Source organism: Gavialis gangeticus, unplaced genomic scaffold (genome assembly GCF_001723915.1).
Source record: "Gavialis gangeticus isolate Ggan-Ray unplaced genomic scaffold, GavGan_comp1, whole genome shotgun sequence".
In the NCBI taxonomy this organism is placed as follows: Eukaryota; Metazoa; Chordata; order Crocodylia; family Gavialidae; genus Gavialis; species Gavialis gangeticus.
In genome coordinates this window covers 166307633-166328216 of record NW_017729022.1, presented here as the reverse complement: position 1 = coordinate 166328216, position 20584 = coordinate 166307633, and the positions used below count along the sequence as shown (strand labels likewise).

Here is a 20584-nt window from a genome sequence, read left to right as displayed (position 1 = left end):
AGCCTAGCTGCTTCCAGAGAAATGGGGGGGGGCTTGGATCTAGTGCCATTTATAGGTGGCAGTAAAGCTTCCTTTTTAACCAGCGGCCCTGGAAAGGCAGCATCAGAAAGCAAAAAATAACCCAAAACAAATCTGGATGCCTTACTGCTTCGAAGTGTTAGACAGAGCCAGCTTGTACCTTACAATGTCACAGCTCCTCTTGGTCGGGGGGAGATGTAAAAAAAGGGGAGGATGCTCCGTGTGTTCCCTGACCCCCCTACTTCGGACTCATTCAGTTCACACTCCCAGGCTACGTGCAAGACCCCCCCCCCCACCTCCTCGCCTTTCAGAAATGCACACAATACAGGGCGCAACCTGCGAGGCTGCAGGTGGGCCAGGGCCCCACGGTACGTATCCGAGCACACATATCAGAAGAAAGAAACCCGGTTAAAACAAACAAAAAAAGAGAGATCAGTTCACATCAAAGGGCGAACTGTATTTTATTTATTTATTTAGACAGAGGCGCCCAGCGGGACAAGCTGGGAGTAAATCGTTGCGAGTTACAGCTAGGAGCTGCACTTCTGTCTGCACCCTTGGTGTCTGTCGGCGTCCCCCACGCCCATTGCCGAGGCAGCAGGCAGCGGTGGCTCTTTTGATTGTGCGTCCTTTAACCCTCTTTTAATTAGGATCGCTAAAGTAGGACACGCCGGTGAAAGATGTTTTCAGCATCCACCTACCTCTCTGCCACCCGCAGAATTATCTGTTAACCTTTTGCCCCTGGCAAAAAACCGCCCCCCCCATCATGTTTTGCCGCCTTGTCATCCGCCCAAATTACAGTCTATTTGCGAAAAGGGCTTTTCCATTAAAAAACCCAAACCCTTAAAGCAGCAACTAGACGACTAGCTTCGAAGGGCTTTGCTTGCTTAGGGATGGATCCCAGCTCTCAGCATTTTGCAAGACTCCGAACTTGGGAGTGACCCCTTCTCTCCTTTGTGTTTGAATGTATTTGATGACTCCCAGGAGATCTGCTTCTCGGGCTTTGCCCACGTAGTGACGAGGTGAGGAACAAGTGCTGCTTAACTAAGGACACTTGGTGTTGTAGCCCTTGGCAGTTCAACCTAGGACGCGTCTGCTTTGTGCAGCCCGGGTGGTCACCGTTGAACTGATCCTGACACCGCCCCCCCCCCCTTTTGCTCTGCTTTTTCTAACGATGACCAAGGTTGATCACTCAGATTACCGCTGATGAAAGAAAGGATCTTGCCAAACAAGCGAGGCGTTCGGAGTTTTTTTCGCTTCCAAGCTAGGAACCGCTTTAAAAAGTTGCCCTCCTTTTGATGGGCTCATCATCTTGAATGGTCTGATCGCTTTGATGGTCTCATCACCTTGAATGTTTCAGCCACCCCTCGGCCATCTCGGGCTCACCTCCAGCCCGAGGTGGCCGAGGTGGCTCACCTCCAGTTTGGGTCTGTCCCACACTCACCCTTGTATCCCACGTGGGATTATATTCGCTGTCCTTAGTAAATCAACCACAGTAATAAATAATACCCCCCATCATCCTTTCTGGTTATTATTAGTGTGTGGACGAGAGAGGAGTTTAAATGTAACCCTTACATTTGGATATATGTGCTCGCCAAGGAGGGTAGCAATCCCCCTTTCCTTCTTTAAAAGACAAGGACAGGAGGCATTTATTTTCTACGGTCCAACGGTGATTTAATTAAGCTATTATCCCGCCCATTCAAACCTGTTCAAAGTGGTTTTCCCTCATTCCCTATATTGCATTAAAAATACAAACAGAGGTCTCTAAATGACTTTGAAAATAGTTCAGATTGTTTCCATTCCTTTCATCCTTGCTGTGTGGCGGCTGCCCCGGACTCTCGATTCAATTCTTAGTACGACGAGACCCATTTGAGCATAAGTTGTAGCCTGGCATTTGCTTGGCCATCTGAAATGATAGAAATCGCACTAATATGTAGCAAAGAGGGGGCGGGGAAGCGGGACCCATCACCAGGGGGGTCCCCATTGCAAAGCTAAAAGTATATTTCTAAACTAACGAGATCGCTTTCAAGAACAGGATGCCACTAGAAAAAGGTAACTAATGCCGAGCGCAGTTCAGAAAGTTTCAAGCTCTCCATGAGAGACAAAGCAAGTGCAGGGGAACCAAAGAAGAAGAAAAGATCAGCGACTGACTGCACAGTCTTGCTCGTGATGTCTTAAAAAATACACCTCCGTCGCCCAGTTATCTTACCACTCTGTGGAAGGGAGAGGGATTGAGACCCTAGCCTTTTAGCACAAGACGTGTGTTGATAGTTGGGCAGTAGAAGAACACTACAGACTTCAAGGACGGGAAGGGACCATCCCCAGTCATCTCCCCTCTTCCCCCAAATGTGTGTCCTCTCTGTGGCCAGCTTGTGTAAAGCGTGTGTAGTGAATCCAGCACTTGGGGTTGTGGGGTCCCCCCCACCACACTTTTCTTAAGCAGCAGGGGAAGCGATCAGAAAGGTCCATGCAGGTTTAGGGAGGAGGCGCGCAGCTCGTTACGGAAGAACAAAAGAGCCGGGTGCAGACGTCACAATGGCCAGTGTCTCAACGTTCGGAGCCCGCTGCCACAGCCCCGGGACTCCTGGATCTCCTGCGGGGTCACTTTCTGAGTCGCCTCGCCGAGAGCTGGAGGGGAAGCGACTCCTAAGTAAATCCAAACTTACCAGCCCTGTGAAGCACTGGTATTTTAGACTTGCCAGGCTGGATTGGACGTGTTGCCTCCAGGCTGGAGTGGATGCCGCATTTGCTACCCAGGCAAAACCCCACTGCAGTCACAGAACCAGTTCTGAAAAGAGCCTGCCTCCCCCACCTTTTGGGGGGCGCGGGGGGGCAGCAGAGGAAACTTGGGCACCAAGATAGCCTCTTGTAGAGGCAGCTGAAAGGAAGGGTTACCTTGCTCTGAATTACTGCACTTCACACACACTGTCCCGGGCATTAGGAGTGGCATATAACTCTTGCAAAGAATCAGCATGTGGCATTAGAAATAAGAGTGGGCTACAGTTGCCAAGAAAAAAAGAGAAATTAGGGTTCAGTTTGGGCCCCAGAATTCCCTTTTACCTACCTTTTCTCTTCAGCTGAACTAGTCTTGCTGCTGCTCCAAAGGGGAAAATACCCAACATACAGACAGAACATCTATTTTCAATGTTGGGAAGAAAAGACAGGTCACACTGATGAAGAATTTCTAAACAGAACAGTTGCAGGGTGAACATATTTAGAGTTTGGCTATTTGGGCTGTACAGAATAAAAATCCCTTTGGCCTAATCAATTTCTTACCAATGCCCCTTTTTGTGGCAGATTGAAAATTATCAAAGTGAAGCCGAGCAGCTAAAAGAAAAAGCCATAACATTGCTTATGTGAGATCGTACAGTCCTATTTGTATTGAGAATGGATACCTCTGGATAGTGGAAAAAAATTCAGTTAGGACAATATGCTATATTCATACATTTTCTTTTAAAAATCAGCTAAACACAGCACATTTTGTCACTGAAGAACACCTTTCAACCACAGATCTAAAAACACATCACAATCATGATTAATATCACAATACAAATATCAGACAGATAAATGCTATTCATTTTATTTGAGAGCTGTGGAAACTGAGGCAAAGGAAAACTATGTTCAACATTTAAGACAGTCTGATGGGAGAAGTGAAAATAGAATTTTTGAATCTTAAATCACAGTTCTTTGCTCTACCCACTGGATTATGCTTCCTCCTTTATAATAAATGATATCATACAAGGGCATATGCATTTTTAGATTCTGCTGAAAAAACACTTGAGCTAAGCTCATGTAGTTAACATAAATAGAATGCCAATGCGGATGTATATGGACATTAGACTTATTTATTTTTGCATTTGTGTATCTGGGAGTTTATATACATCTCTCACTCAAACACTGTAATGAATATTTTCAGAGGATTAATGTATTGGAAATCACACAAAATGGCTTTTATAACAGTGAGCTAAACTTTCTGAACTTAACAAAGGAGAGTTGGCATGGAATTTAATTTGTGCTATTTTATCTAGGATGAGAGAAGATTGAAAGACACTATATGCAATATTCACCTGCTTTTCAGTAATTTTTCCCTTTGTGCACATCTGTGAGTATATCTGTAACATGAAGAAAACTGCGGGGTCAGTATTTTAAATATTTTCAGAAGCAGACTTTGAATTTGGCTGAGTTCGGCCTGACCTTTTTTTCTTTTTAACATTCAGTGCAGGCATCCATCTCCAAATGAAGTCAGAGGGAGCCATGGGTGCTCAAAGTTCCAAAATATGTGGTTTAAATTTCCATTCCGTGTTAGATATTAAGACTGTAAGGCTGTTCTTGAAAATTTTGGCCTGTATTACCAAGGAGCTTTGATTCCTAACTGACTATTATAATAGGATCAGACCCTAGGAGAAGTTCAGAGAAAGATGTATGTATCAGATTAGATGTTTTGATTACATTTCACTGTTTCTAATTCAGTATCTCAATGAATACAAGTAATTTTACTCACCTCCTTCTTAAAACTAACCAAGGATCAGATTATTGTTACTTTGTATATTAGTGATAGTACCTCGGAGATAATAATGGGTTGTGATACAGGGTAAAATAAATTCAATATAATTTACAGTGCAGAGTCTTTCTTACACAACTAATCTGTAATGGCCAATACAGCAGAGTGGGTGAAAGTTTGCATTTGGAAATATAAAATATCTTTACAGAAGCTGATGGTGTCTCTCTCATTTTGCTAAAAACTGAAATAGAGCCAGGTTTCTGAGGAAAACAATATGCAGCTAATTGAAACAAAGGGTTTAATCACAAGAATCATACCTGCATGCTGATGACCTGGCAGGTGCTGTATTTAATCAATAGGAATGGTATCTGTGAAGGGGAACTGATTTGGGGCCAGGCAATGCTTCTGTGATATTGGTTCAACAGAGAGTTTCCATAATGTCATTTTTGATGCAAACAGGTACAACTCCGGTGACAGCAATGGAGTTGCACCTGGTTGCACATTGGTTAATCAATCTCTTTTTTGTCTACTGGCTTTTTCTGAACTGTATATGTTTTCTCCCCATAGGTGAGAAAATCATATAGACTCTGCTCTTTTTTTCTCAACCTTTGATACTAACATTTTTGTACTGTTTTTAAAGAGAGGAAGAGCTCATGGCCAGTTGTTTCCTTAATTCATGAAGCTACTAGAGTTTTCTGAAAAGGTGTCAATTCCCCCGCCTGAACTGGTTTTTGATTGAGAGTCTTCAGCACTTTCATCTACCAGAAATACGCAAGATAAAAACAAGACCCCCATCTCTTACCGCAGCTTAGTTTTCATTTAATTTGTACTGTTTACACATCTGAGTAACACCACTGAGTTCAACTGAGTTTACTTCTGGGTTTACACCTGGAACAACTCAGAGCAGTGGTGGGCCATGAGTCTGACATAAACCAGCAACAATCCAGAAATTTAAAGAGAGAGGCAGGCATTTCCTATAACTGTTTTGTAATGTGCATGTGCGGGCACAGGTATGAATAAACACATTGGTTCATTTAGACAAGACTTAAATGGGAGAATCAAAGCCCACAAGAAAGATGGTATTATAACATATTTAGCAAATGATATTATGCTAAGATCAGAAAAACGTGCCCAGTTAAGGGTACTGTTCTTGACATATCTGCAATGCAATCAGATCTCACACACAAAGAAGGGAAAACATATAACAGCCAGACCTATTTAGAGAATAGAAGTTTAACAATTCAAGATTCTCTCTCCTTTCATTAGTTTATATCAGATTCTTAACATGATTAAATTATTTTCTATTACTTTTTTTCTAGAATTTAGTCAGCACAGGTAAGAGGGCTTCTTCAAGATAATACATTTTTTCTACAAGTATACAAGCATTACAAGGGCCATACTATGCCTCAGTATATGTAGCTTTGGAAGAGTTTCATAGTGTATAGTATTAAAATGTACTCATGAAGCACATTCTGCAATTGTCACTTTATGCAGAAAAATATTTGTCACAATAGCAAGTGCTGATATATTTAGATATAAACTATTCTGGAATGTGTTGTTTTCTAAAGTAATAACAATATCATACTAAGAAGTGATGACTTTCCAAATATTATATTTCAAAATACTTTTCTTTTCCCCAGAGTACAAACGTCATTATTATTTGTATTTTGTTAGTGACTACAGGCCATAGTACATCTGGCATTATACAAATAAACAAGCAACCTCCCCTAGCCTAAAAAAAATCACATCCTCTTTCACAGAGAGCTTGTAATAGCATTTAGTAAACTATTGCCTAGCTGAATTTTTGCGGTTGTGCACCCGTAACGTAAAAGTGGCTGTTGTATTCACATAAGGAAAGCTGAATAAAAAAGAGAACAAATCAGTATAAACACACCCTGTATAACTTAACTGAGTTCAGGGTTAACTGTAGCTTCCATCACAGTCAATGCCCAAACACCTATGTATTTTTTTAATGAGCCCATTCACATTACTATTTGCTAGCACCCAGAGACCCCACCTAACATTTGGCCCCATTATTGCTAAGCATCAGACAAAAACATAAAAAGATAATCTCCATCTTAAAAAGTTCTTGGTTTTATGCCTTAATTTCTCATATGCTTTTATCTAGTATTGTGGTACTTACATTATCTACTACTTAGTTTCTCAATATATTAATTTTCTTGCTGGGGCTGTAGTAATATAACTGGCTTTAGTGTTTCGATATTTTCTGACTTCACACAAATGCTGGCTAGTGATGATCTTACTTATATTGAATGCAAATCATTAGATTAGTACATGTTTTGGGAAACTGCCAACAAAATGTCACTAAGTTCAACACCTGTCAGCAATGGCTGCTACAATGGATGCATCTATATAAATTCTTTTCAATATACTTAAAAGTTATGTACATTCTAAAACCTATAAAAAACCAATAAGGAAGAAAAACTCTCAATAACATGGAAACTAATGTCTCAATGAAGTCATTCCATGAATATGTATGTACTTACGAGTCAAAACTTTTAAATAGATTATTTCATACTACTTATGTTTTTGTTTCATTAAATAGTATTGTATTCATCAGAAGAAAATGAGACTTTTCAAGTGCTTAGCATATAAGGAAAATGTAGATCCTAAAATATAGATAAGGAATGAAAGTTTTATGGGGTTAGTATGATCTTTTATGTCAAAAGACTTGGTTTCTACTTTTGCCTGGACCAGTGAGTTTGTATGTGACCCTGGGTAATTTCCTTAAACTTTCACTTTGCCTCATTTTGTCAACCTGTAAAATGGAGTGAATAGTATTTATTTTTGAGTGGTATGGTAGAGTATAAAGCATCTGTGTGGTACTTTAAGCACCTCAGAACAAAGTGCTATATATAAAGTGTTTAAAGTATTGTTACAAAGCCTTTACTTAACCAAATGCACTGCATTGTATCCAGTAATAGTTTGCATTTATACAGAGAGGCTGAAGTGCTGTACAACCTATACCCAGATATATACTACCAATAAAATCCAGCCACTTCTGAAGTGGAAGGGACAACCAATTGATAATAATATGCGGAGAAAAAAATTAGCTAAGGAGACAATGTAAATGAAAAAAAGACTCATGCATAATAAACTGCATGGAGTTCAATTTCCTTCTTTTGGCAGAATGAAGAAATGAATCAATCTGCAGGATCCTACCCTCATGTGTAGTTTCCATTGATACTAGTGAAAGCTATAGGCTCTCACTTACCTATGTAAGTGGGAGAGACTATAGTCTGCAGGTGATTGTTTTATTTTCATCTGAGGTCACATGTCTATTATCTAGCAGAAAGGTCTTCATTAGGGTACTGAAATGAAGGTATATTAAAACCACACACACGTCTTCAGGTTTTGAAGGAAGGAACTAATGTATTTGTATTAGGGACTACGATTAGACGATTATGAATGTGGTTTAGGTTACTAGATGATGGCCACACCAGGTGATAGTCGTAGATTATCATGGTGAGGTCACATTTGATCTATATTCTCAATGTCACACATTTATTATTCAACAACATATGTGACTTTAATAAAAACTTGTTTTTATATGTTAAACTACTTTAAATACATTATATACCACAAATACATCAACCCTGAGAGTGGTGATAATACCTAGCATTCATGTAGTGATTTAGTCTGTTGATCTCCAACAAAGGTAAGAATCATTATATGGGAAACTGAGGCATGAAGAACTAAACGATTTTCCAGGCTCAAAAGGTAAGTGACAGAGCAGAGTGGCAGGCACTAAAAACACGTGAGAATTCTGTTAACATCTCAAAGCATGTAAATTTTCTGATAACATTACAAATTGCTGCATTTTCCCCACATACCACATGTCCTCAAATAAGACATGCACCTTGTTTTGGAAAGGCAGAATGAAGAAAAAGATTTTTCTAGAGTCAAGACTAAGTGCAAGCCTCATGGAGCAGGAACAGAGTCTTTTCAGCATCACTCACTCTCTCCTTACAGTTTAAGCTTTAAACCTGTCACAGCTGATGCTACATTGGCAGCAGCTTTTGGCTGTCATGGGATGTAATGGAAGCAGAATCTTCCTCTTAGTATCTTAGCTTTTTATGATGGACTAAATTAATAATTCAGAGAATTAAAAAATAGTCCTATCAGCAAAGACTTAAGTACATGGCTACAGTTTCATACCAGCTAGATACTGTATTTTCTTTCATACCACACTCCCACAAATAAAACGTGCACCTTGATTTTGGAAGGCAGACTATAGAAAAAAAAGATTTTTCCAGAGTCATAGTCAACTGTGTGATACAAAGTAAATCCTCCTGAAAAAAGTGTCCAAAAATGTGGCATTCCAAGAGGCAGTCTGAGTGAGGCAGCAGGAAATTCCAGGTGTGGCAAGACAATGACAGGTAGGCAACAGGCCCTTGCAAAGACAGTAACAAGACTATTATTTATTTAGTGTAAATAGTTCTTTATGTAAGTTCCGTAAATAATGAAGTGTTGTTTCTACACCACAAGCCTCATAGAGATACTGCAGACTGTATACAGGAGCTCACAGGCCCTGAACCAGTTCACAGTGCTCACTCAGGCTGTTAACACTGGACTTTACCCCTTCTGCTTTTCGGGCCACAGAGAAGCAGGAGCCATCTTAGCTGCCATGAATCACGCTTGCTTCAGTGCCACCCTGCTTCTATTTCAGAAAAGTAAAATCATCAAAATAAGATATGCAATTTTTTTGGGGTGGGGGAGGGGGGAGCTGATTTGGGAAAAAAGCTGCATGTGATATGGTATGTGAGTAAATATGATATCAAGGTCAGGAAATATTACATTATTTAGTAGTTAATATAAATAGTACAATTAATACGTAATTATTAGAGACAATATTATTAATCAAAAGACGTAAAAAATAAATGGTATTAGGCAAAATGTTGGTAGTCTATTATACAGCAGGCAAACTAGTTAATGATTAGACAGGTGATGTTTGTAATGGAAATATGCATTAAAATAATGGATTGTTAATTACAAAAAGGACTAAAGCCATGGAAGTATAGAAGTGCCTTGCTAAATCTCACTTGACTGCTTTGCAAACTTGATGAGACTCAGAGAAGGCCCTGTACAACCCTCACCAGAGTCAATGGAAAGACCTCAGTTAGCATCTGTTGGACTTGAATCAGGCCATAGAATCAATGGGTTCCATTTCTCAGCAAAGATTAGGAGCAAAGTGACCAACAGAGGTGTCTCATTAGTTAGACTGCTCTGATTTTACATGATAGGCTATACAGTGTACATGTCAGAGTATATCATAAGTAATTAAAGTTGCAGTTGTCAAACTAAATGAACACAACAAATACTGGCCACGCTTGTGATTTCTCTTGTGCATAACAAGAGTAATTCCACTGAAGTCAATGGACCTGAGCAGTGTAAAAATCAGTGTGAGAGCAGAATCAGGCCCACTGAGCTTATTGTTGCCTTCTTTTCACATCCTGGGTGCTGACTGACTTCAGTAAGAGTTTTTGATGTAAAGGGAATGCAGGCAGGATTGGGCCTTTGTGTGTTGTACTATATTTATTTGCATACCACATACACCTTCCCCCCAAAATTAGCTCTCCAAAATTGGGGGATGTGTTTTAACTTAAGGAAGCTATTTTTTTTTGCACTGGAATGGAGGTATACAAATACTGTAGTTTGCCTTCCTGGATGTATTGAGGAAGGGCAAAAAGTCCAGTTCTCAGTGTCACTCTCTCTCTTCATGCACACGCTGCAGCTCACGTTTTAACCCCAGCACAGCTGCTGCTGAATTGACAGCAGCTTTTGACTGACCAGCCAATTTGGCAGTGGCTGTGATGGGGTTATAGCTTGAGTTGCAGAGTTGGCAAGTAGAGTGTGAGAGACACTGATGAATAGACTCTGTTCTTGCTCCATGCAGCCTGCATTCAACCCTGACTGGAAATATGTTTTGGTTTTTTTCCCCCACAAGAAGGTGGATATATTATCTGGGGGAGGGAGGGCACATGGTATGTAAGAAAATATGGTATTATCTTTGTTTCTCTTGATTGTGCTTGTGGATGTAGCCACTAACTCATTGATGGCTGTTTTCACTTAACACATTGCATAAGAAACAGGACATGATTGCATTGCTCTATGAACAAAAGGTAACACAAAGTTGCAATTCCTCTCTATGCTCTGGTGGTACAGGGCTAAGGGGATTACTTTACTCCTTTTCTTGAAGTAGCTCTGCATATACTCAGGTAGCTACTTCAGTTTGAGAGTGAAAACAGAGCCAATGCCCTTCCCAGTTCCCATTCTTTCCCTGCCCATCCTTACAGAGGGATGGTGGGTAACTGAGCCTGAGCCTGTGTGGCTGGAGTTACAATCTGAGCAGAGGCAAGCAGATAGCTAAAGAGGTATGGGAGGGTAACTTTCTTCATTCTACAGCCAAGTAAGGGCTGTGCCTATTTAGCTCCCAGATGAGTCATTTGCAACTGGTGTCCCTGTAACTGATATAAATTAGTAAGGTTCTACTGCATAGTGAAAGAAGGTTAAAAAAAGGATTGTTCTGAACCTCAAACAACCTTTATTTTTCCATTGTTCATGAAATTAATTACAACTACTTTTGTGTAGGGTATTTTCCCTTCTAATCTTATAGGATGGAGAGACTCAGATGCAGTATATGACCCAGTATATGCTAGAAAAGTTGCACTTGTTTATCTAAACTTATTCCAAAACAATCTAGTTATGTTGGTGCAAACCCAGATTTAACTCAATTTTACATAAATTAGTTAAACCAGCAAAAATATTCTAATATTAAGACATAGCCTCACATACTACCATGATGGATGCATTATAGCTAAACCAGAGGTAAACAAGTCCTTGTCTTTGTAGAATTAACATCAAGTTGTGCATGGAGGTGGTTGATATAGCCAAATGTTTCTGCTGCGGTTACTCTTGTATTCTCTTCCTTTTGCCCCCTCTTGTGTTTTACACTCACATGTGGCATCTCATGTTGCATGGGTTCTTTGGTTTGTACAGTGCTTTGCAAAATGAGTCTGTCTGCTAGGTGCTGCCATCACACAAATTGTTCTTGCAGAAAAGGCAAAATTCTGTTCTCATCTATGGCAGTCTAATTTTGAACTATTTTTGAGCAAGGTACTGAGCATCCTCAACTCCCACTTAACCTCAATGGAAGTGGAGGCCACTCAGCACCTCCCAGAACTGAGCCCCACTAGTTTTCTGTATTGCATTCAGCATTCCCATTGAAATTCCATTGTTTAGGCTAGTGTTAGAATGATGCTGTAGCTGTGATGGCCCAGATATCACCCCCCAAAAATCCTTGCCTGTCACATAGTTTACACTGACCTACACCTACCTGGGGAAAAAGCTCAGGATGTCAATAATCAGGTTTATTTGTTTATAAAATCTGAAAACCAAGGAACCCATGTCACTCGCAATGAAGATGTCGCAGCTGCAGCTCTAATGATACTGCAGCAACTGTTGAAATAGAAAGGGCAGCTAAATAACATTGCCTTTCTGTTTACAAGTTGAACAGTGCTTCCACATGGTTGAGGGGCTGAAATATGTGACAATGTGATTATAGAATCACTTAGCCTAACATTCTGCCCTGGTGCTGATTTCTCCCCTCATTATTGTATAAATGTTTATTATCAATCCTTCTATTTTATTGCTAGTGTTCTGTGTTTGTCATTACCATGGTTCCATGAAAAAACCCATCCTGCAACTTCTTATTTTTTCCCATATAAAGTCATGAGGCCAAATCCTCAGCTGGTATAAATTGGCTTGACTCCACTGCCTTCAGCAGAGCTAAGCCAAGTCTGACCAGCTGCAGATCTGGTTCTCAGTCTGTCACCCTGGGTAGCCAGCTACTGTACAAGCCTTCTCCATGAATGCTTGCATATTTGGCACAGTATGGGTCCAGTGTAATGGAGTATGGGGTTTTGAATGGTTTTAATTAGTTAAATATGATTAAATCTATTTATAATATATTTGGTAAAATAAGGCATTTGACTTTTTCCATAATTTCCCATGATAAACAACTTAATTAAAATATTATGTGCTATGATTTTTTTTTCTCATTCTCTCTTACCACTAGAATTCTGATGGAATTTCCTATGGGAAGAGAATCAGGTCCATTTATATAACACCCAGAGACAGACCATGTTGCCTTTGCATTAAAAACAAATGATTGAAATTGTAAAAGGAAAGTGCCTTGCCAGCATTTCAAACTTATGAATGCAGCTGTGGAATTCTTAGTCAAATGACACTTGTAACTTTGACTATTTATACAGAAGCCTGACGGTGTATTTATCACTTCATATAAAATACAGTATAACCTCATAAATCTGGCACGCTTGGGACCAAGTGCCTGCTGGAAAGTTGAACATTCCGGATTTTTGAAACTAGAGCAGCAGCCAGTTGCGGAGCAGGGGTGAGGGGGTAGTGGCAGCATGCAGAGCACTGGCATGGGGTGGTGGATAGCAGCGGCAGCTGCCATGTGCAAGCTTCCCCTTCTGCTGCTCTGGGACTGGCCACTGCTACTCCCCAATGTGGTGTATTTTTAAAAAGTGTTGGATTTTCAAGAATTCCTGATTTTTTTATTTTTATATATATATATATCTGGATTTATGAGGTTATACTATACCTAAAAAGCCTTGGGTATAGGGACTGGAAATGAGGAGTCCCCTCCATACCCCCCAAAATGCCATAATCATGCTTCTTCTCTCTCCCAATCCATCTTGAACTCTATACTGCCCAGTGGCACAATTACAGCAGGAGGGCTAAAGACTGACAGCACCCCCCCCCCCCAAAAAAAAAAAAAAAGAAAGAAAAAAGTTTATGACCTGGTAGTTATATCACTTTCCTGGGAGGGGAGAGATTATTTGAACCCCCTCTGATTGAGGAATTAAACAACCCCAGGTTGCCCACTGCCTGGCTGAGTGCTTTAATCATTGGGCCGTTGTGGGAGTTGAACTAGATCAGTCTTTCTCAAGCTTTTTTGTACCAGGACCCATTTGTAAACATCAATGGCCAGTCCTGACCCAGTAAATAGTTTAAGAAGAAAGCAGCCCCCTGGGCCTATCGGTGCACCTCACTCCTAATCTATAGCCCCCCCCACCCCAGGCCCTGCTGGTGCCACTCCCAATCCACTGCCTCCTGCCCCAGGTAGCCAAACTTGTTGCTGCCACTGCCGAGACCCCCCTCACCAGCCACACTGCTAGCAGCGCAAAGAGTAATAGACGGGGGTGGGGCCCACACTGCCCTCATCCTGTCAGCCATTTGGGCATCGGGCTGTGACTCTACCCTGCTGCCATCGCCCAGCCACTGGCACTCCTCTCAGGCTGCCTGTGCTCACCGCCACCCCACCTCACTTCCAGGTTACAGCCACGGCCTGAGGGGAGCTGCAGTAGTGGCCAGTCAAAGGTGGCAGGGTAGAGCCACAGGCTGGCAGTGGGAAAATGTGAGGACAGCATGTCCCCCCCAGCATCTGTTACTCCTCATGCTACTGGTGGTGCAGTTGGCATGAGGGTCCCGGCAACAGCAATAATGAGTCTCGCTGCCCTGCTCTGCTCTCCCATGCTAGGTCCTGCCTGTGGGCAATGGAGGTGGCTCCTGTCAATGGTAGTCTGGCCAGGCAGCAGCTCTGTGCCTGCTTTGGGAATTCTGCCAGCCTGCAAGGGGAAACTCATGGTTTCCTATGTTTTTCTCCTTTAACGAAGAATCCCTTTTTCAATTTTGTTCACAACTCTTTCATATATTCTTGAGACCCACTTTTGCATTGCGACCCATAGGTTGAGAAATGCTGGATTAGATGATCCTCGAGGTCCTGTGATTCTGTGATTACAGAGACACTGATTTTTGCCTCTTCCAACCAACCTTTAAAAGAAAATATGAACCTTCTGAAAGAGTGATTATTATTATTTTTTTTTTGGTCCCTGTCTCTGAGGAGGATTCCAAGCTTTGGATCCCAAGTGGATGGAGGAGATGATTTTCTGCATTAGGGAACTAGGGTCCTAAGATTCAGAAAGGACACTTCTTAGAGCTTGCTATTGGCTATTTCTAGGCAGCTCTTTGCTTAGTGTGCATGCATGAAGCATGTAGCTTTCCCCAGGTCCTGCATATGGAACCTTCAGCTTAACACAGGGCTCAGGATTCTATACTGAGGAGCAAGGCCCTAAAGGTTAGGCACATATAGTGGTGATATGCAGGGGGTGCATGTGCACCCCCTGAGAGTGCTGGTGCACCCCCTGACTGGCTGTACTTGCTGCTTAGGGGATGGGTAGGCGGGAGCATCAGTGTCCCCCTTGCAAGCACTGGTTGGGGAGTCGAGCACCATTGCACTCCTGGAAGTGGTTGCAGTGATTGGCCACAGCAATCGGCCATCTCACAATCGGCTGTAAGAGGATGCCTCCCTGGTTGGCAGGATTGGCTGTGGGGGGACCCTGACCCCCTCCCCCCAACTATGGGCACATAAGTCCTTTGTTGAATCTAGCAATTGAACACTGCATTTGTTAGAGAGAACTTGCTGCCTATGACTTTTTTGCCACACATGCGTTATGTAGAATGTTTAAACTGTTTATGCCAAGGCTGTCTAGCATCTCAGCAGTTGTGGGCTGCACTGTATGGTTGGTGCTTCCCCCATACAGCATTGCACCACATGGGGTCTCTGGGTCCTTCCAGACCTCCCACTGGGAGCTCCCTTGGCCCCATGGACCGTGGCATACTGCCCTGCCCCCTGTAAGCAGTAAGCACAATCTGGAGGTGGAAGAGGGAGCCCAGAGTAATTCATGCTAGCAGCAGGAGAATGATAGGAAGAGTGGCACCTTGATTAGAAGCCTTGGAACCACAGGTTAGACCCTCAGGAGCTGCATGCAGCCCAGGGGCTGCCAGTTAGACAACTCTTGGTTTATATTACAAACCTCTTACAGCATTTTATTTTGCAGCACAGGCATCCATAGAAGTGCCATCATGGAGGTTCCTTGGAAGGCATGTTGAATCAGCACATGTTCTCAGAGGTGTAGCTGAACTGCTCTACACCTGGGGCAGTGCCAGCTGCTGTTGTGCTGACCACAGTAGCACAAGCCAGCTGCTGCTGCTGTAACAGCTATTTTGGCCCCCTGCCCCCCCCCCCCCCAAAGATGGTGATGAAGGCTGCTGCCTCAGTTGCTTCCCTTTCAGTGACACTACTGCATGTTCTGGTAGCCTTAGCCACAGTATGGCTCTGGCTAGCCATACCCATTTTCTGTATCAGCTACCACTGAGATCTGCTGTGGAAGTTCTGGGAAGCCTGCAGAGGCTTGCACTGACTAATGTAAAATGTGAATGACTCAGGGTCATGGAATGCTGTGTTATATCTATATATGCAAGTACCAAAATCATTGCCTATTTTGCTGGATATACTATTTATAGCATGGTAAATGTCAGGGCTTATATTGCACTAACATTTTAGATGGTGTTTGCTACTAGTTTCATAATGCAAAATAGCCTGGTCAGGAGTTTGATAGACCCTTATTCAAGGCATGGACAATGTGCACAAAGCCCTGTTATAATTACAGTCTACACCCAAAGGGGAGTGAAAAGTGTGCTCTGTCTATGAATTTCACAGGGGCAGGAGTTGATGAAGACTCCTATATCTCTGCACATATTTATAGAATAAGCTCACATTTGTGTGCTCTGTGCACACCAAGCAGTTTCAGCAGAGATTTTGATTTCTTTGGGCACATCTACACAAGATGCTACTGCACAGCGGTTACTGAGCATTTTATTACTTGTATAAGCAGGTACTAAATAAACGTGCAGTAACTGGAGTTACTGCACAGTAGAGCTGGCAAATGTTTTAAGTGACGCTACTGTGTAGTAGCCTAATAATACTGCGCAGTAGCATATTAGCACTCTGTGTTCTGTGACACGCACAGTATTTTTGGCAGCACAGTCAGTGGCTCATGTAGATGCACCCTTTAAATGGAATTGCACACTGATCTTCCAATGTATGCATGAGGGTGGAGAATGTTGCATCAAACTTGTGTTCAGGATAGCATCTTAAAAATTACGATTTTTCCCCTTTAGCAGCATCAAATGTAATTGACTATTTTCCTTTGTAAGTGAATTGCAGTGTTTGTGAATAATGCCAGGCTGAAATCAGAAGAGAAGCAAAACATCTCCAGAAGCTGCTCCATCTTAGTACCCACTTGGATGGCAGTCTATCTGCCAAGTGGATCAGGAAGTATGCCAGTTAGTGCCAATTGGGACAGTAGATTTTTGCCTATTATGAATAAGACCCAGACCATTACATTTATGTTGTATTATTATCTCCTGATGGCAGTTTGGCAACTTGCATTGTTATCCTGCTGAGCAGATTCTAATCTCCTTACCAAATCACTGAGTTATCCAGCTCTCTGAACACCAGGCTAGAGTATATGAGAGATGGGTCCAAACTGTGGGATTTAAATATGAACCTGAAATTTCTGTCTAAGGATGCTTAGATCCAGTATTTATGTGGGCCCCACACCTCAAATTCTGATCTGTAATGTACAGTTCCCCCATACCAGGGCTTTTTTATAATTGCACATTGAATTAAAGCAGGTTAGAAGCTGCATGTCTAAAATATGGTATTGTTTGTATGGTATGATGAAGTATGAGCCCACTGTTTCTGATTCAGTCATATTTACATAACATGGGCATTAGTAACACATGCATCTTCTTCCTTGCAGAATTAAACCAATGTAAATTTGCATGACTCAGGGATTTCTTTCAATGCCCATGTGTAAACTCCCATTAAAGATGCTTATGCTTGGGAAGAATATACTGTTTACTATTAATGTTTAATGCATAATTCACATTGTCGGTACAAAAAGAAAATGAGTCAGTGGTTTGTTAAGACAAGTGTTAGGTAACAGCATCACCAGCCCACTCTGACAGATCCTTCACTGCATTGAGTGTGCACTGGGGTTTCCTTTTGTGGGGTTTCCATTGAGCCAACTGTTCATTTTCTTCAATGATTTCCTGGTGTTAATTCCAGCCATGAAAACCCCACTTGTTGTGTCTCCAATTCTTAGGGGTTCTTCAGTGGGAGCGGAGCTTGAAATAAATATAGTTTTGAGGACATTCTGAAGCATGCAAGGTTCAGTATACAAGGATCTTACCGCAATGTTTGCAAGATTTCATACCATTATATGATTTCATACCAGGGCTGCTCACACAGTGGTCAGGAGCCCCATTATCTTCAATGTTAATTCTTGCCTGAGTCCAAACAGCAGGATGAGGCCTGCAGTTAACACCTAAACTACCATATTTGCTCAAATATAAGACAGCCCTGAATATAAGATGACCCCCCCCAATAATTAGATATCAAAAATGTATAAATGTTATAATTTTCCAGGTATAGAATTTAATCATTGGAGGTTTGCCTTGAATTTGTCCTCCACCCACTGCCACAGCAGGGAAAATAAATCTGGGGGGTCAGGTGCCCTCCTTGTCCTCTGCTCCCCACCAGCCTCTTCTCCCTGAAGCTCCTTCCCCACACCCTTACTGTCAGATCCTGTTCTCCCTGAGCACATGGAAGTGAGAGGCAAATTTGAAAAGACTGACCTTGAAATAAAAATACCTGTAGTAATTTGCATGTAGTACCCTTGACTTAAGGTCAAATTAATCAATTCTGGATTAACTATTTTGAAATTACTGCAAGTTTTAGCACAGGTACTCCATAAACACACTTATAAGTAGTACTTTTGTACCTACTCATATATACAAGCTATGCATGACATTAGTCTAAAACCAAAAGGCTCATGATTTATCATATAATTCCTGGGCCTGGGCCCTAGCAGAGTCAACAGCATTTCAAGCCATTTTGACCCCACAGCTCAGCACTGCTCAGTATTGTGTGTACTCCAGATTACACCCCCCCCGACATTAGGATACATGTCCTAATTAGTCCCCCACTCATAACTACAACTGGATGTTCTTGTTACAAGTCCTGGGATGCTCCAAAAATTTATATGCAGATGAGGCACAGGGCAACTTGGTCCAACTCTACCTCATGGAGGGCAGGCCCACAGTAACATATGCCACAGGCTAAGAGAGGGGGTGAGAGAAGGATTCTGGGTGAGTTGTTTGGGGCTCAGTTTGGTGATATTTGCCAGACATTTAAGGCTGATAAAGAAACAGCAATCACTGGAAATTAGAAAGAAAGGCACAGCTTGGTGGTGGGAGTGCAGAGAAAGTTGAAATTTATTCAGTGTAGTGGCTCACCATGACTTGGGAAAAAAAGAGTCAGCGCTGAGAGGGACTGCACGCACCATACACCTTATTCAGATGGGCTGCACTAACCTATACTTGCGGTAGGTGAATGTAGGCCCAATATGGGCTAGTTGTTTTATAATCGTGCTTAGCATTGGCTGCATTTCATCAAATTCATAGGTAGAGTCCATGACTAAACAGATGCTGCTTTTGGCAGCAATTTAATGCTAGACAGTGTATTTAATGAATTCGGGGTTTTAAATTACTTCTCAGAACCAGAATCGTCAACACCTTCCCCCAAGCAGTGGCACGTCCTAGTGGAAGTAGGGCCTGGTGAGGCTGACAAGGGGACTCCTGCCTAGAATGCAGAATCTACCAGTTATGCCTCAGCTCACACTTATAGAAGGAAGTAGTATTTGCAGACCCTCATTATGTCTTGTGTGGGGGTACTGGAACCACTTGATCTGTATATGGATCTCTGGCAACTATCTGGCCTTGTCCCATTACAGCCCTTGGCACTAAAGCTGATCTGAAACCCTTTTCAGCATGGGAATAGTTTGTAACTGCTCTATAAAGCCTGTATCTTCAGTAGGGGGAAAATATGTGTTCTTAACTTGCATGAATTAACTCAAACTAAAATCCTAGGGAAGATAAGGCAATTATCTAACTCAAGAACACACTTTTGTTTCCCAGTGAAAACAATGACCTACAACTACCCAAGAAGTCCAAGTGAAGAGGCTAATGAAATGATTTTGAGAGATTTGCTCTGTTTTTTTTCTACCATGGGTAATTTCACTCTCTTTTGCTCATGTCCTGACCCCTTCATAACTCCTATTGGCTTTTTTTGTGCCTGTTTAAAGGGTCAACGTATTGTAGCGTACAGCTCATTTATTTTCTGTGATGCGCTGTTTCTTTTTTCTCTTTCTACATTTTTTCTCTCTCCCTCTTTCACAAATATGGTTCTAGATTTAGAGACTTGTTACTTTCTGGCAAGAAGCCAGCCTCTTCACAGGGGAGGTTTGTGGCATGAAACAATTTACAATTACTTTTGAAAAGTTTTCTGCTTACCATTAAATTACTGTATAATACTTTTTTGGTTGGAAGCTCATTTTAATTTTTGTACTGTTCCTATAAGCCAATTACGCCACATGTACCTGATTCTGATTTAACGCACGTATTTTATGCTGGCATTATTGCATGGGCTTCTGCGTGGAGTTTCTCTTGACTAAACCACAGTAAGACAAATCAGAATTGGATCCCTATTCATAAGGTGCCTTCTAAAAGCCCGATTAATTCTGTAAACCATTTTGTGCAAGTCTATTAGAAATTCCTCATTAAGGTAATATTATTGACTTTTAATGGGTGCTTCAGTTAGACACTTCTACTTTAAATGGAGCATTGTATAAATACAAATGGATCCTGAGTTTTCAAAAGGACATAACGTTCTTTTCCCCCCCTTTTGTTTCTAATAATGTACTGAAAATTCTTACAGTTAGGAGCCCAATGCTGCAAGAAAAAAAACTTGCACTGACTTCAACAGGAGTAAGAATAGGCTATAAATATAAATCACGTTTGCTTTCTTTTGTAAGTTACACAGAGATTTATTGTGAAATTGTTCATAAATACACAGCTATTTTTTTTATTCATAAATACACAAACACACAAAATACTCTCAAATTTAAGATACTGAAATACTGTGCAAAGAAATGGAAAACAAATCAAATTTTGGTCTAAATTACCTTTACAGTATCAACTGACTCCAAACGAGTCCCCTGACTTTTTTCCATATGCTGGACTACCTGTCATCGAAGGACTTGTCTTTGGCATAGT

General features: G+C 41.6%; 1 protein-coding gene and 2 long non-coding RNA genes across 4 annotated transcripts in view; 1 reads left to right on the top strand and 2 right to left on the bottom strand.

Moving 5' to 3' along the window:
* Positions 1–20584, top strand: part of ESRRG (estrogen related receptor gamma) — a 617448-nt gene that overhangs the window by 2274 nt on the left and 594590 nt on the right. The gene's annotated exons all lie outside the window — the stretch shown is intronic.
* Positions 1438–9356, bottom strand: LOC109296854. The gene is made up of 3 exons (XR_002097079.1): positions 8397–9356; positions 3080–3150; positions 1438–2643 (listed from the first exon to the last, which is right to left on the bottom strand). It is a non-coding gene; the product is annotated as an uncharacterized LOC109296854 (long non-coding RNA).
* LOC109296856 overlaps positions 20335–20584 on the bottom strand; it is a 3304-nt gene continuing 3054 nt past the window's right edge. The window contains exon 2 of the long non-coding RNA XR_002097080.1: positions 20335–20553. This is a non-coding gene — a long non-coding RNA (uncharacterized LOC109296856). The remainder of the gene's footprint in view (positions 20554–20584) is intronic.